The sequence below is a fragment of the Pseudopipra pipra genome, chromosome 10, assembly GCF_036250125.1.
Source record: "Pseudopipra pipra isolate bDixPip1 chromosome 10, bDixPip1.hap1, whole genome shotgun sequence".
Lineage (NCBI taxonomy): Eukaryota > Metazoa > Chordata > Aves > Passeriformes > Pipridae > Pseudopipra > Pseudopipra pipra.
Window position 1 is genome coordinate 8,845,220 of NC_087558.1, and position 15,293 is coordinate 8,860,512.

Here is a 15,293-nt window from a genome sequence, read left to right on the forward strand (position 1 = left end):
AATCAAAATCCTCTTTCTACAGGCCATAAGGCAGTCACTGAGATTAGGAGGAAACTTTCTTTGGTGGTGTATTACTGCAGGCTTTATACCTGCAGATACCCTTTTTTGGCATCCCTGAAGGGAAAGGACTGACTCATTGATTTGCATCTTTCCCTTATCATCAGCCAGCACTGGGAGTACTCAGTTCTCTGTGAGGGGGAGGAATGGCCTTGCCCTGCTGTCCCCAGCTCCTGCCACACAGCAGCAACAACCCTGTGCTGTCACACGGCTCGGTGGTGTGAACACCACAGCACTTCTTTCTTTCCTGTGTGGAAGTTCACCTGTAATTTTCCACCAATATTCCTCTAAATCTTTAAAGATAAATGAATCTTCAGATCTCCAAATCTTTAGCCTGTCTGAAATGGGCATGAAGTATCTACCAGTCTGCAATGAAAAATCACAGACAATCCATCCTTTCGATCTCTTGCTTTTATCCTAAGCTGATAAGAGAGGCCCTCCTGTGCTTGTCAGCTTTGCATTCTTGGTGTGTGCAGCATAGCTGAGTACTGCAGATTAAAGGTGAAGAGTTGAAGAGGGAAAAAATGCAGGAGCGAAGCAGCTGTTTAATGAGATAGAGGGGCTTTCCTCTTTAAAACTGCTTATCCATATCCTGGCTGTGGGTAATTGCAGGGTATTTTCTTTACAGGGCATGCTAGCACTGTTTTCCCGATTTAATATATTTTACCCATTTGCAGGATCATCTTTTCACTTTGGTAGGTGAAATCATTCTTTATGAAATTGTGACTGCCCCATAGCATATTCTTTTTAAGCTGCTTAGTTCTGTCCTGCACATCTTTTGTCTTATAGTTAGAACAAAGTTCAAGTATGGTCAGGACTTAAGGCTCAGACAGTCTCAGTCTGTACCTAAGTTTGAGCCCTTGCAGTTCCAGGTTTGGAAACTCCTTTCCACCCAAACCTGTCTCAATCTGTAACAGAATTTCTAAAGTTACTAATCCAGATATTGTTGAACTGACTTTCAGTGGTAGAATGTGCTATGCTGACAATTAGAACCAAACCTTGGCAAGCAAGCTCTTGGCAGCTGTTTTAGCCTGCTCATGTCACTGTCTGTCTTTCTGCTAGAGGTATTTTCATTTTTGAAAACTCCTCCCTGTGCCTTGCTCTGTTTTTCAGGTACACCCTCCACCTCCTGCTGCCCTTAAGAGTTTGAGGTGGGACAGCTTCCCTACTCATCCCTGTGCCTCCATCGGTGCTCTCATTTGCTGGGATTCACCTCGAGAAAAAGACCTAAAAATCCATCATTACAAAATCTGCATAAGCTTCTGGGGGCCAGAGCAGCTAATAAAGATCACTGGAAAATGGCTGATGCATATGTGCTGCCACTATACCTACCACTGTCTCTGCTGGCCTTTGGAGAGGTGCTGGGGGAGCACAACTGCTGCTGGTGGAGAAAAGCAAGAGAAGAGAAAGGATGCATCTGCCAGGAAGAGATGCAGTCATGACTCTGACTTGGTGTGATAAACAACATGTGCTGCTCAGAGATCTGGCTGTGACTGGCCATATTCCCCCAATCTCTCTCCAACTTGGAGATCCTTATGCTGTGATTGATGTGAACAAGTCTCATTCTTTATATCACCTCCATGCAACTGTGATCTACTGCATTGCAAATGTGGCTAGAAACAGGAACATTTCAGGGTTGGAAAGAGTGACCTGGGATTTTTCAGATACCAGAAGTTCCTGATCTCTTTTGTATAGATAATGTCAATGTTTATATATGTATAAGTGATAACAGGGTGGTTGGAGAAATGGTGGGATTCTGAGTTGGGATAGGAGGGGTTTGCTGTGAGGTGGGGGCTTCTAAAATGGCAGAGACTTGAGGTCATAGTCTGGACCAGATGGATGCCCTGCCTTGAAGAGTATTGCCACCATCTGGAGCAGAAAATCACACTGGGTTTGAGATGTGGAACAGAAGAGAGAGAAAATCTGCCTCACAAGGGACTGAAGGAATTTATTTTAGGGACTTGAAGGACTGAAGTAACTTATCTCACATGACTGTCCCTCCCCCATCCCATGCTCATGACTGCATGTAACAGTCATTTTTGCTGATGGAAATGTAGCTGCTCTATTTTCTGTCCCACTGTCACCTCCTTGTCTTTTTTCTTGTCCATATAGTACCATATACCCTATGGCAACCTATAATTAAAATAGATGATTATGCAGATGCAAATGGATCCCGAAGGATACTTAGCACACGGACATAACACCACAGGCAAATTTTAACTAATTATGCAGCTATAAAGAAGTTTTGTCTTTTTAAAATTAAAAACATTTTACCTTTTTTTTCCTTCTTTTTAATGCTAAGGGCTTAACATTTTCCTCTCCAGGTAAGCTCTGAAATGGAAGAGAAGGGGTTCAGGTTTAACACAAAGTACCTTATAGAAGTGAAGGCTGAAGCTTTCTGGGTTTAGAAACCTCTGGAAAGCACAAAATCTTTCCTCCCATTTGCAACACCCCTCCCCCTGCACGCAGAGTGTAACCCCTGGCGTTGGTCTCTTCTCCCAGGCAACCAGCAGTGGGACAAGAGGGCACGGTCTTAAGTTGTGCCAGGGGAGGTTTAGGTTGGATATTAGGAAGAACTTTTTTACAGAGAGAGTAATCAGACACTGGAATGAGCTGCCCAGGGAGGTGATGGATTCACTGTCCCTTGAGGTTTTTAAGATGAGACTGGATGTGGCATCAGTGCCATGGTCTGGTAACCACGGCAGTGTCGGATCAAGGGTTGGACTTGATCTCGGAGGTCTTTTCCATCCTGGTTGATTCTATGATTCTACAATTTGGCTTCCAGATCTGTGATTCTCACCCTCCTTTTTATAAGCTGTGAATTTTCGGTCTTTTGAAGCACAGATTTTACTCCCTTCCCATGCCCCCAGGGAAGTTTTTGTCCTGTGAGTGCCCTGGGTTTTTAAATAACATGGAAACTCCTTGTTTTATTGTTTCTTTACTGCTACCCCCAGTTCATGACTCCTGTTCCTCTGTGGCCTCTGCTAATGTAGAGTGCATCCCAAATGGGATGGTTTTCTCTGCAGTTCCAGTGAAACACGGCTGTGTGTGCAGGGCCCTCAGCCTTCTCGCTAGCACTGTTGCTTGTAATGTAGTAGAGAAGAGGCACCACTTTCCCCCCCCATCATCAGCCTGATTTTATTATAATCGCATAATGCCACCACTGTTCACGTTTCCTTGTCCCAAGACTTGCTGGATCCATTCAGACACCGTGTTAATCCCTCTCTATTCTCAGTAGGACCTTTATGATGGTATTGCCTTTCCAAGCCACATCTGATCTTGCAAGCCTTCACACCAGCTAATCCAACCTCTTTTGGCTTCTTTCCCAAAGGTGTATAGTTCTAAGGGGAACACTCAGCATGGATATTTTCACGCTGTATCAGTGGATCCAGAATTTCTTCTTTTCTTATTTACAGGGCTATTCATTCCTCTCTATTGCTAGCAGCAATGAGAGATAGATACTACTTCCAGGATATAATATTTTTTAAGGGAAATAAGAAAGAAAATAAGGAACCTAGACCATAGCTGTCTACATTTTCTATCTGTGGGTATAAATCAGGTAGAGCTGCCCTGACATTTGTGCTGCTGATTATGAAATAGCATGTTATGTAAAAAGCAATACATAGTCTTCTCTAGGAGTGATCTTGCAGTGAAGCAGGAGATACCACACGTGTGGAGGGATCAAGGCACACTGGTGCCTGAAGCAGAGACTGCATGGACAGCATCCCAGCCAGCATTCCTCAGAGCAGCTTCAAGAACTCTGGCAGATCATCGCAGAACTTTTCTCCTTTATTATGTGCTGAAAAGCAACTGGTTTCTACACTTGATTAGACACTAATCAAGGTCACCCCTTCATTGCTGAATGCTCTGCACTCCCTATGCTGTTGGCAGGAGGGCTTGCTCTGCTCCTGTGTGTTAAGGAAAAAAAAAAACCAAAATAAAATAAAAGGAGAAGAAATCCTTTGGCCAACCATCTGTTGGAACACAGGCCATGGACACAATGCAGATACAAATGTCTGGATGGATTTTGCAGGTGTGCCCTGTGACCCATCTTTCTGTGGAGAAATTCACTGGGAAAATAGATTGCACTAGACTGTTCCTGCAACTGCAGTTAATCGTGCCTTTTCTATATTACTGCTACAGGATTAACACAAACATTGCTTCTATTTTCAGGCTTATCAAAGGCAGCAGCACATCTCTCTAATCTCCTATTTCCCTGCTCTCTTTAAAGTGTTTAAATGAATGGAGCACTGATGAGCAGGGATGTGGTGCCAGCAGGGATGGTGTCATTTAATGCCTCGCTATTTATGCTATTTAATGCCTGTGTGGCTTTATGTGTCCTGGGTGACTTGCTAACCATCTGGCACCCTCCACCCTTTCACAGGACAGACAGAGGTGTAGATGACACCTTCATTTGTCTCCAGTTCAGAGAGTGACCAGCAGCAATAAAACAGTACAGTTCTGATGTGCCTGCTCCTACACAGCCTGCACCTGCTGTCACTGAAGGATGAAGCTTGGAGGTCATGGATTGGTGACCCTTGATACCAGGCAGTCTGGATCTCAATGAGCTGTGGGCACTTACCTACATTTCTGTTAAACTGGTTGGCACACACAACCTGGATTTTTCTTCCAGCTGTAAAAAGCATAATGATATCTGATCTGCCCCAGCACCTGTTTGTGCACAGTTAACTTGTCAAAAGGTTTCAGACAAGCTGGAATCAGCAGAATTGTGTATGTCATATCAGCTCCTTGTCCTAAGAGTCCTACAGCTGGATTTACAGTATCATTGAATCACAGCCTGAATTTCTAGCTGTATTACTTTCACAAATCACAAATACTTGGGTTTTGTCCTCCAATCTGCTCGGAAGTGGGCTGAGATCCACCCTGCAGCTTTCACACCACTGTCAGCTGGCATTAACTTCCAGTCATTTTTTCCTTTGAGGCCAGATTGAAATCAGTGACCTAGAAGTAAAATATTCTGTATTTTATTAGCAAGCAGTCCCTGGAGTTGTGCAGTCTAAATTGGGATGTTTTCTCAGTGAGCTCTTTTGTATATCTTCTGTGGAAATTGTGCTGTAATTACCACAATCCTCTTTTTGGGTAGCAGAATTTTTTAATCGCTTTCCACTTTCTCCTATGTATTTCTGCTCAGATCACAGTGGAATAAAGACTTCCTTTAGTGTGTGGAAGGATTATGATAACCCACTGTAAACCATTAGTTTTCTATGATGACGTACTCAGATGGATTCACTGATATTCCTGCAAGGAGGGCAAACTGGAATCTGTGTTGGACACTGCCTGTTAGCAATACAGCTGTGGGATCTGACCCTGAAAATGCTCACATCTGCAAGAATATTTGCAGAAGTAAGAACTAGGCAGACTAGGCATGTATAGAAGCATTTTCACAATCAGCCTTCACGTTTTTGGGATCCCTTGTGGACAGTGCTGACAGTCTGCTGGGAGGTACTGCCTGCCCTTGGCAGTGCCATTGCTGGAGGTTCATTTTATTCAGCATTTTAAGGAAGTGCCCAGCTCACATTGTAACTTTACTGCAGTCTGTTAATATGAATAAGTTATATCTCCACTTTTTCTTTCATGTGTTCAGATTCAAGGTCAGATCCAGTTGGTCACTCTGTGGCAGTATCTAATGAATTGCCAGCATCCCAGAACGTACACAATTTGAGATTAGAAGCAGCTCCACCTTATTACCATGACAGTCAATTGCAAGTGGAAGTGCAGTGGATGAAAGGGCAAGGTAATGTAACATGTGAGTGGAATAGCACTCAATCTGTGTATTACGAAATTGTCATTCTGTGCCACTGTTCAGCATAAATGGACTAATCTTCAGTTTGAAAATGAGGAGAGCTTGACTGTTAAAGAATAGGTCATTTGGCTTCTGGCAGCAGCAGAAGATGCTGTAATATTAGCTGTAAGAACTTGTGCATTCTTGGTAAGGAGATAAAAATGATTAAATTGCACTGCTTGCTTCTCTATCATCTAAAGTAATTCATATTTGGACCCGGATTCATCTAAGCATTTGCATAATTCCTCAGGCCATTCCTATTCAGCCATGCATTTCAGCTTGTGCTTAAGCTTAAGCAAGTGCTGAAGTTCCTTTCATTTCCTGGGGCTTCAGCCTTGCAGAACAAGGTCTAGTCCATTGCTTTATAATGTTTCAGTGGCTTCTGAGGTTCCTGTGCTGTAGCAAATGGAAGTTCACTGTATTTGTTGTATTATGGGCTGAATACCCTTTAATGACTCAAAAAGGTTAAGGGTGAAGATTTTGGAGCCCTGGAGAGGATCATTTTTAATAAAGTCCTCTGTTAGAAATCCAAGAGCCAGAACAGGGGTCACATGTCCAAAGAGTTTCATGGACTCTGCAAAGCTGGCAGTCACAGTGACTGCCTCCCTTCCGCTGGGTTCTTCCTGAAAAGGAATGAGCAGAGCCAAGGGCTCTTTGGGACATGGAGCTCTTCAGAACAAATTCTGTTCCAAATTCTGCTTTATTATTCCAGGGTAACTTCTTAACTTTGGTAGGACTGTGCCAGGTGGTAGCCATTGCTGATGTGAATTGCAGTTTTAAAAAATCTTTGAAAACTTGCAGTATTACCATATGTATTTCTATGCAAACTTGTGAGGGAGGGTTGGAGAAGAAGCTTGATATACTATATTTTTTTTATTTTCTGGGGATGGAGAGTTCAAAGCATTTTGCCTGGCATTATCACGCTCTTGTGTGTCAGTTCAATTTAGCAACAGAACATGTCAGCCAATTGAGTTCCACTGCTTCATGAAGACATGTGTGGGAACTGGAAATTTGACCCCAACCTAAAATGAAATGTTTGGTTATGGCTTTTTATAGAAAATACAATGCAACAATTAACTTTTTTTTTCCCCTTTGGAAAAAATAATTTTCAAACATTTGGTAGGAAACCCTTTGCAGAACAGATTTATGGCCTGAAGTCTTGTTCACAGTGAAACTGGTGGGAATTTTGCAGTTGACTTTCATGTAGCCATTTTACTGAGGTTTCCTTTGCAGCAGGAGGGATTGTGTGGCTCTTTATCTGGAGGTATTAATGTAACTTCAAAGCTTCTGGTCCCACTTCAGAAATAAAAAATGTTCTTATATATCCCATCCATTTGCTGGAGGTCTTGCTTCATTGAAGATAACATGATTTTTGTCTCTGTCCCAGAGAACCACAAGGAACCAATCTATATTTGTTAAAATGGAACAGTAACATGTTCTTCTAACACACCACCAGCAGGAGAAGGGGCAAATGTCCAGGTTAGTGCTCTGCTTCACTGGGCTGTCTTCAGAGCATTGCTTGAAAATGTTTGTTCTGTGGAGGAGAATCATTGCAGCTTCCAGATGTAGGTGTTTACAGTGGGATTATAGTCCTGTTTTAATGTAGTGCTGTGCATCATGCCATCTCTGTTTGCCTGCTCTCAGCACATGAGATGATTCACCTGCTCCTGGATTTTCCCTTCTGTATAGCAGATTTTATTAACCCACAGACAGGCTAATTTGGAAGCTGTTTTTCCATCCCAAATTGAGGTCCCACTGTTAATCTTTTATGAGCATGGAGCAGTTCATTCCATTGTTGGGTGACTGAAGTCCTTTGTTACCTCTTTTTAACCTTGGGAAAGATGTCAACAATAGTGAGAGAAAGAAGAGAAAGAACTGGAAGAATCAGAGAAGGGGAGAAATAAATAATTCTAAGAGAAAAGGAGTATTCTGTGGTCATTTTTCATGAGATACACACATTTTGACTTTTGCTAAAATATGTTTGTAATGTTTTTTATAAGCAACATAAAATGAAAGTACGGTTAGTTCTGGACCTAATCTACCTATTTGTTCTTGGATTTAGGGCTAGCTCAGGATAATCTTCCACTTTTGTGCTTCTAGCCCATCTCTACCTGCTTTCCTGGCAGGTTGCACTGCTCTGAGGACAGCTCTGGTAGACACAAAAAGAGCAGGACCTTCCACAGAAGAAGTGGTTACTAGGAGGGGCCTGAGAGCGGAGTTTCAAAAGCACCATGTTCCCAAATAAAGGCCAAATTTTTTCAGAAGGGCTGAACAACAAGCCCTCCTGCTGTGACAGATGGCTGAATATTTCAAAAGATCTTGCTATTAAAGCTGGCTGGAGATTGCCTATTCTCTTGTTTTTGACAGGAACTTGGGTTTTCTGTTAAACATAATAATAGTGCAGAATGGACAGATTTCCTTTCAGCATTCTATTTCATGTGGGAGTTTTAATTGTTTTGGTTGGGGAAACTCTCACTCCCGTAATTCATTGATTTACAATTGTTGTGCTGGAGAGACATGTGATAGACAATTCCCAAAGACTTATTCTTGTTTCTGATCCCCGAATGGCATGAAGCTGTTCTGAAGCTCTGGCTGAACACAAGTGTAGGCAGAGTGAGCTGCTTCCAGCCAGGTTTTCTTTGGTAAGTTTTCATTTAGGTTTCCTAGAGAGAGTCAAACTTTGAGATACTTGATTTGGGATCCTGCACACATGATCTTCAGTTGATGAATATCTTCACCTGTGACTGCTCACATGGAGAATGGGGAATGAAAGTCAAGCTGTGGTTGTATGTATCTGGACATGCAGAAGGTGGGATCTTGGAATCTGAGGCTGTTTCTCAAAATGTGTGCTTTAACATTTCCATGGTTTAAGTTCCCCATCCATAAACAGGAAGTAAATTGTCATCATCAGTGAAGGACTTAAAAAGTTCACTGTTTACACAACTTTGGAGAAGCAGAAATACAAAACAATCCTTCTCTTCCATCTGAATGTCTCAGAGCTCTTTTAAGCTGTTAATTAATTGAGCAATCATAATGATGCGCCTGTGGGGATGAAGGGGGAGGAATAATTTACAGGTGGGAGAAATGAGGCATGAATGACTTCCTAGCCTTACCTGTGGCATGCTGTTAGTCTGTGTCAGATCCAGACAGATACCTTCTGTCCTGTCTCCTTTTGCATCTGTGATGGGAACATCAACTTCCCCCCTTCCCACTTCCTCATCTTCTTCTTTAGGGAACCCATTTCCTTATCCCTAGGCTGCTGTTTCGTGGAAGTACAAGGAGTCCATGTGGTCCACCTCTTTGAGGGAGCAGGCTTGGAAACTGGGACATTTGTTTAAATTTCCAAGTGCCACCCACTGAACAGGACACAGCTGGAGAGACAACTCCACTGGAAGTGAGAAAGGGAGTAAGGAAATGAAACTTCTGGGTGCTCTTTGAGCACCGTCTGCCCTGCCTTCTTCCTCCTGATGCTATGCACTGATGGATTATGGTGTGCTGTCCCCTGCACACCTCCCACAGCAATTCAGATTATATCTCTGTTGCACTGAGCAGAGTGGCTCAGGAATATCTGACCTGGCTCTGAAATACCAGTTCACCTCTGAGGAGGAACATGGCCCTCTTTGTCGCCCTCTCTTTCCCATCTGAACCCCCATATCTGGGGTCAGTACACTTTTGTACAGAAAACACTGAATCTTCTGGCATGTGTAGAATAAATGAGTAACACAAGGTTAATTCAAATTCTTTAAAACTTGTGGGATGGACAGAGTAAAAATACTGCTTAGGAAAATGTCCAATGCACAATTTCATCTACAGTTTGGCTGGGAATCCTGTTGAAACTTAGTTCTTAAACACAGCTGTGAAACTCATGAAGATGTCACACTGGTTGCTCACCCAGCAACCTTTAGAGTCTCCTGGGAAGGTAATCAAAACACCAATAGTGAACAGTAATTCTAACAGGCTGCTTTGCTTCATTCCTCTGCCTGCTCCTTGTCGAGCTCCTGCAACTCAAGACATGCAGCTTTTCTTTTACCCAACATGGTTCCAACTGCTTCTCCTTATCAGTTATTCATATCTAAAAGGGAAAGGGAAAATACTGACATAATTTGCTGGTCCCTGGAACACTAGGTTTTTTTTATTTAACTGACAGGGCTTATGGTTACCTTCAGACAGATTTTAAAGTAGTTTTTAGCTGCATGGCAGAGATAAGCCCTCCAGTAAAAAGCAGTGGTAAAATGGTGGGTCATGAGAAATATTTTGTACTGCCTGTATTCGTGTTTTCCATTCTTTTTCAGTTTATGTATCTTGTAAAAATTTTCTGGTAAATCTGCTACCTTGTATGTGATGAATTTAAGCCTATTGATTTCTAGCTTTCCTAATTGCATTTTACAGAACCCCTGCTGCCTCTGGGACCAGAGCTTGAAAACGTGTTGTTTAGTGAAATGGATTGTCTTCCACAGGTCACTGACACCCTATATTCTGCCTTATCTAAATTAGGCAGTCTCCAGCATTCTCTGATCTAATCCCAAAAGTAAAGGGGCTGTGTTATGTGCAGATATGATGCTTATACATAAATTTCTATCGAGCAGTGATTGGAAAAGGAGATGAAAGCAGGTAGAGCTTGACCTGGCAGCTCAGTGCACAGGCTGCCAGGACTAACAGCTGGCTCCTCTGCAGCTCGGCAGGTGATGGAGTTCCCACCAGTTCAGGAGTCCACTGCCAATGGTTAGCACATGCTGTTGTGAAAAATCCCATCAGTCAAAAATGTCTCATAAATAATTTAGAGGAAAGCAATTAGCACACACAGCTGTAGCTGTTTGCAAAGTCACAGTTATACCTGCCAGGGCAATCTGGAAATAGAAATTCCAAAACCATTTCTTGAAGGAGCCAGAATGGTCTAGCTTGGAGCTAGGGCTGATGGGTAGTTGTTGATGAGTAAGGAGTAAGTTGCACTTTCATGTCTTTTTATGTGTAATGAAATCCAGGAGAGAATTTTAGTATTTTGTGCATATTGGGAAATGGATCAAAGGGATGCATAGTTGTAAGAACTCCAGCAGTCGAGGTCTTATCCTTCCGGAGGTTCTGCAACTCATTCAGCTTCAGAGTGGAGGGGACAAGTTGTAACAGAGACTTGGACAGGCATTTTGAAGGCATCATCTAGATAAAGCTTGTCTATATGTACAGACTGCTCAGAGAAGACAGACAGGAGGAAAAGGAAGAAGGCATTGCTTGAAATATCTCATTTGAGTGTGCTTGTCTTGGAAAATGATAAAAGGAAGAGGAACCTGCTCTTTAAGAATCTCAAGCAACTACATGGAAGGTGTGAAAACAGAGAGTTGTTTGTGCAGGTGAGTCCTGAGAAGGGGTATCCATATTAAATCTAGAGATGCCATTAGGCTATGTAAATAGGGCACATGAAAATATATTTTAGGACAGGGTTAGACTTCGTCTACCATGACACTACCCTGGGACAAGGGGATGGACAACATAACATTGCAAGATCCTCTCCAGTTCTTCTGATAGCTGTGCGTTCAGTCATGATGTCTGTCTTAGCTGAATGCCCAGAACATGTTCATCTTTACAGGATCCTCCCTTGGCTAGGGAATTGTTACTCCTATGTTACCAACTGGAAACTCAATCACAGTACGTTACCAAATGAGGTTATCCCAGTTCTAAACTCTGAGATTCCTTCCTCTTCCTGAGAAGAAGTCTGACACTGTGTTGTGAAAAAAGCATTCAAATGTGGGTTGTTCATATTATTAATGCTACAAAGTGTTTCAACCTATGCTTAAATGCCAGATGAATTAGAAAAGGTTGGAGTTACAATTTGTAGTGGTGGCATTATTTTATTCTGTGATTTTCCTGTGCAAAAACATATCACAGTTCCCACTGTTGTCTGCACCATTTGACCTGTTCTTCTAAATCTGACTGCCAACATCTGGCCAAGAAAGTAGCAGAGAAGCCCAAGAAACTGCCTGCCACGTTCTGGTGGCCAAGGCCTCCATCCAAAGAAAACCCCACTGGTAAGGCTTAGACAGTAAACAAAAGCAGCAGCTACTCATTGACTGTGAGCTGGATGAAAATCCCTGCAGGCAACAGGCTGCCCCAGCTGGTCTGGACCCATGGAGACAAGTCAGACCTCCTGTAAATGATATTAATTGGAGTCTATCTAGAAACCTCTTACAACAAATTTTGTTTGACTGCCCTGGGATTTTTCTCTCATGTATTTTTGAATACGTTATGGCAGTGCACCTTCTTGGACTGCACAATGATTAGCCATTAGTGTGTTTTGCTAAGACACTCAACTCAAGTCTTTAATTTGCTGATTTCTTACATTTATTTATCCTTGCCAGGTTTTAGTAGAAGTTGGGGAATGTGAAGAATGTCCTCTAGAACTGCAGATGAATAATTACTCAACAGCCAGAACTTTAGTAACTTTAAAAATCTTTCATGGGCAGATATTCAGCCTTCGGGTCACTGCTGTGAATCTAGAGTAGTTTGTGGTTTGTCTTCCTGTGAGTTAATCAGGCTTTATTCCAATTTAACATGTTAGTTAGATGGGATCTGTACATGGCTCTTCTTAAACCAATTTAACACATTTTGTAAGATTCTAGATCATATTATCTTCTGGATCACAAACAAGTGTTCAAGAAATGTAAGTTAAAATAATAATCTAACATACTCTATATGAACACCTTTCCTTCCTATCCAGAGAAAAGTAGTGAGTGCAGAATTTGGATCACTACCCATAAAAGCCTCTAGAATATTTACAGGCACCCTTCTTGAAGCAAGTTGAGCCCTGATCTTTATAACATTATTGCAGGTATGTATTGACACCACTGTAATGCAGAAAAGTGAGAAACTACTAAAAATCTCAACTAGGTCAAACAAGGATGAGTCAGGATTTTGTTCAAAACAATAGGCATTATGTTTTCATAATTCAAGAAAACATTCATTGTACAGGAGAGACACGACTTCTGTTTTAAAAAAGGGATTGTCTGGCTACAGAATTTAGCTGGGCTTTGCTAGTGACTGCGCTGTACATGAGGGTAAACACCTGCCTCAGGTGGCATCTTCTGGATCCAGAGGTTACCACCTGCAGTCTCCTATCATATCCCTGTTCTGGGAGCTGCTGAGTCTGGATTGGGATGTCTCTCCATTGTCTTTGATGATAGGTTAGGGAAGAAACTGTTCTTCACTAAAGGTAGGATCCATCTCCCTTAGCTTTAACTTGTAGGAACTGTCTCAGTCTGTCCATAATGAATGGAGAAGGAATGACTTCTTCACCTGGAGATTCCTCTTCTACTCTAGATGGGATGACTTGCCACTGGAGGAGCATGTACTTTGCTGTTCATTTTCAGAAGTCCTGGCAGCAAGGTCAGACTGGATGTCTCCTTTTTACATAGTCAATTTTGGTTAATACCACAATGAATTTCAGCACAGTAGGATCCATGGTGTTTCTTGTGCTAGCACAGCTCCAGTAACATTGTACAGGATTTGCTTGGTTAAGTTTTTGTTGTTTGGGGTTTTTCTGTATACTGAAAGATCACATGGAATCCATTAATGAACACTGTTTTCCCTTTTTAGTCTCAAACATTAGCAATAATCTATGTGCTTAAACCTTCAGCATTTATCAGTTTGAAGTTCAAGTGCTTACAGTCACCAGTCATGGGTGAGCCACACTGGACAGCTTTCAAACACAAGCAACTGATGCTTCAAGCTATTAAGGTTGTTTATTCACCTGGGCTCAGCCCTGCACTGGAATCTTTCATTTGACTGCTAATCTGAGAGTTTACATTTGTTTTAAAGACACTCATACAAAAGAGGTTAAGGAGATTTAGCTCTTTTGGCAGTGGCATGTGGCTTTTTCTGTAGGTTTTCTAGGGACTGCAAGGAATCAAAAGTTGTGTCTGAACACTTTCAGATTCCTCTATGTGGTCAGGATGTCAGGATGCTATCTGCTTAGCTTTTAAAAATTTCAAGGACACAGAATGAACTGATGTCTCTGAAACAGAGGCTGACACTAAGAGCTGGCCTTCTGCTGCATCTCTTGTAATATCTAAATCAGACCATGCCTATCTCCATATGATGATAGTTCCTCAGCTGGAGTGGCCCCTAGCTTGGGTTAGGGCCTTCCCTTTTCACTTGTAACTTCAACTTGGAAAATGGGCACAGGTCTGAATAACAAACTTGTCATCACAAGTATTTTCTGTAAATTCTGGGGCTCCAACTAACCTGCCTAGATTTTCTTTCCTGTTTTTGAGTAGACATGAATAAGCTATTTTATTTGTCAGTTCTAATTTGAAAAGCAAAGTTCATTATGTTTCAAAAGCCTTAGGTATGGCAGAGCAGCTTCAGATGATATTGCATGAATGTCTTGATAGGACACTGGGAAAGGCTGACATCCTTGCCTACGTCATTTTGAACTCCCCATTTGACCTTACTTTCTTGTGGCTGATTCTCCCAGGCTAAGAAAAATGCATAAACACAACTGCCTTTCATTGCTCTGAAAATATGTGGGAAGGCCCCTCCAGAACTCTTGTTTCTCTCTGGAGATGGTCTCAGCTTCTCCAGCCTCTCCCAATAATGAAGATTTTCACTGACTATAACATCCTCATTTCTGTTCTACAGTGCATGTTCTGCATCCTTCTCCATGTACAGTTCTGGTGGTGCAGTGACTGTAGCTATATCTTGTTTTAGAAGGAGTTTGATAATAACAACAATAGTATAATTTGGGGAAGCTAATAATCAAATCTCTGCTGTGTTTTACATCTTTTTCTCTCAAGTTGTAAGAATTGCAACAACATCTTGTTCCTGCTTCTAATTTATTCCTTATTCCGTTTCGCTCTTTTGTTTCTGATGAAACAACCCCTCACAATCTGAGTGAAAGGCAGCACAGTGTCAAAAGCAAGTCCCACGTCTGGCTGCAAAGCAAAGGACAAAATGTACCAGTAGGATGCTGTGCAGCAGCAGTGCTTCCAGGAGGCAGCCTTCTTCCAGATCTTGTCCCTGGTGTGTCACTGCTAGAAGAACACAACCAACATGCTTTAATGAAGAATATTGGCAGTTGTCTGGAAAATAAGAAATTGTATTTATTCTTTCTGCAACACTATTTGGACTCGAAACATTTATATATATTTAAGGGGGATTCCCACCTACCCTACCAGCCTTGACTGCTTCACCCCCTGCCTTCGGTGATCCCTATGCAACTCCAGAGAAAAACTGCTGGATATTTTTTTCTCTCTCTCTTTTTTTTCTTCTTTTTTTTTTTCCCTCTCATGTGGATAAATTCAAGCATTCAGTTTCCAGTGAGTCTCGTGGATAGTAGTAATGGCACAACTGCAGAGACAGTGGAAGAGAACGGAAGTGCAGGAGTGAAAAAAAAGTGACTGGAGGCAAGAACTTCCCCCATTGGTATCACTTCCCAAATAAACAT

The 15,293-nt window shown here is 42.0% G+C and overlaps 1 protein-coding gene across 2 annotated transcripts in view; it reads left to right on the plus strand.

The window, feature by feature from the left end:
* The window catches only part of LOC135419513 (sentrin-specific protease 5-like), a 204,831-nt gene that overhangs the window by 105,512 nt on the left and 84,026 nt on the right, over positions 1–15,293 (plus strand). The window contains exon 1 of one of the 2 annotated variants that reach the window (XM_064665970.1): positions 11,118–11,205. The exons of the other annotated variant lie outside the window; for it this stretch is intronic. The gene's annotated coding sequence lies outside the window, so the exon portion shown is untranslated. Of the gene's footprint in view, positions 1–11,117; positions 11,206–15,293 lie in introns of those variants that run through there. 2 annotated transcript variants of the gene reach the window in all.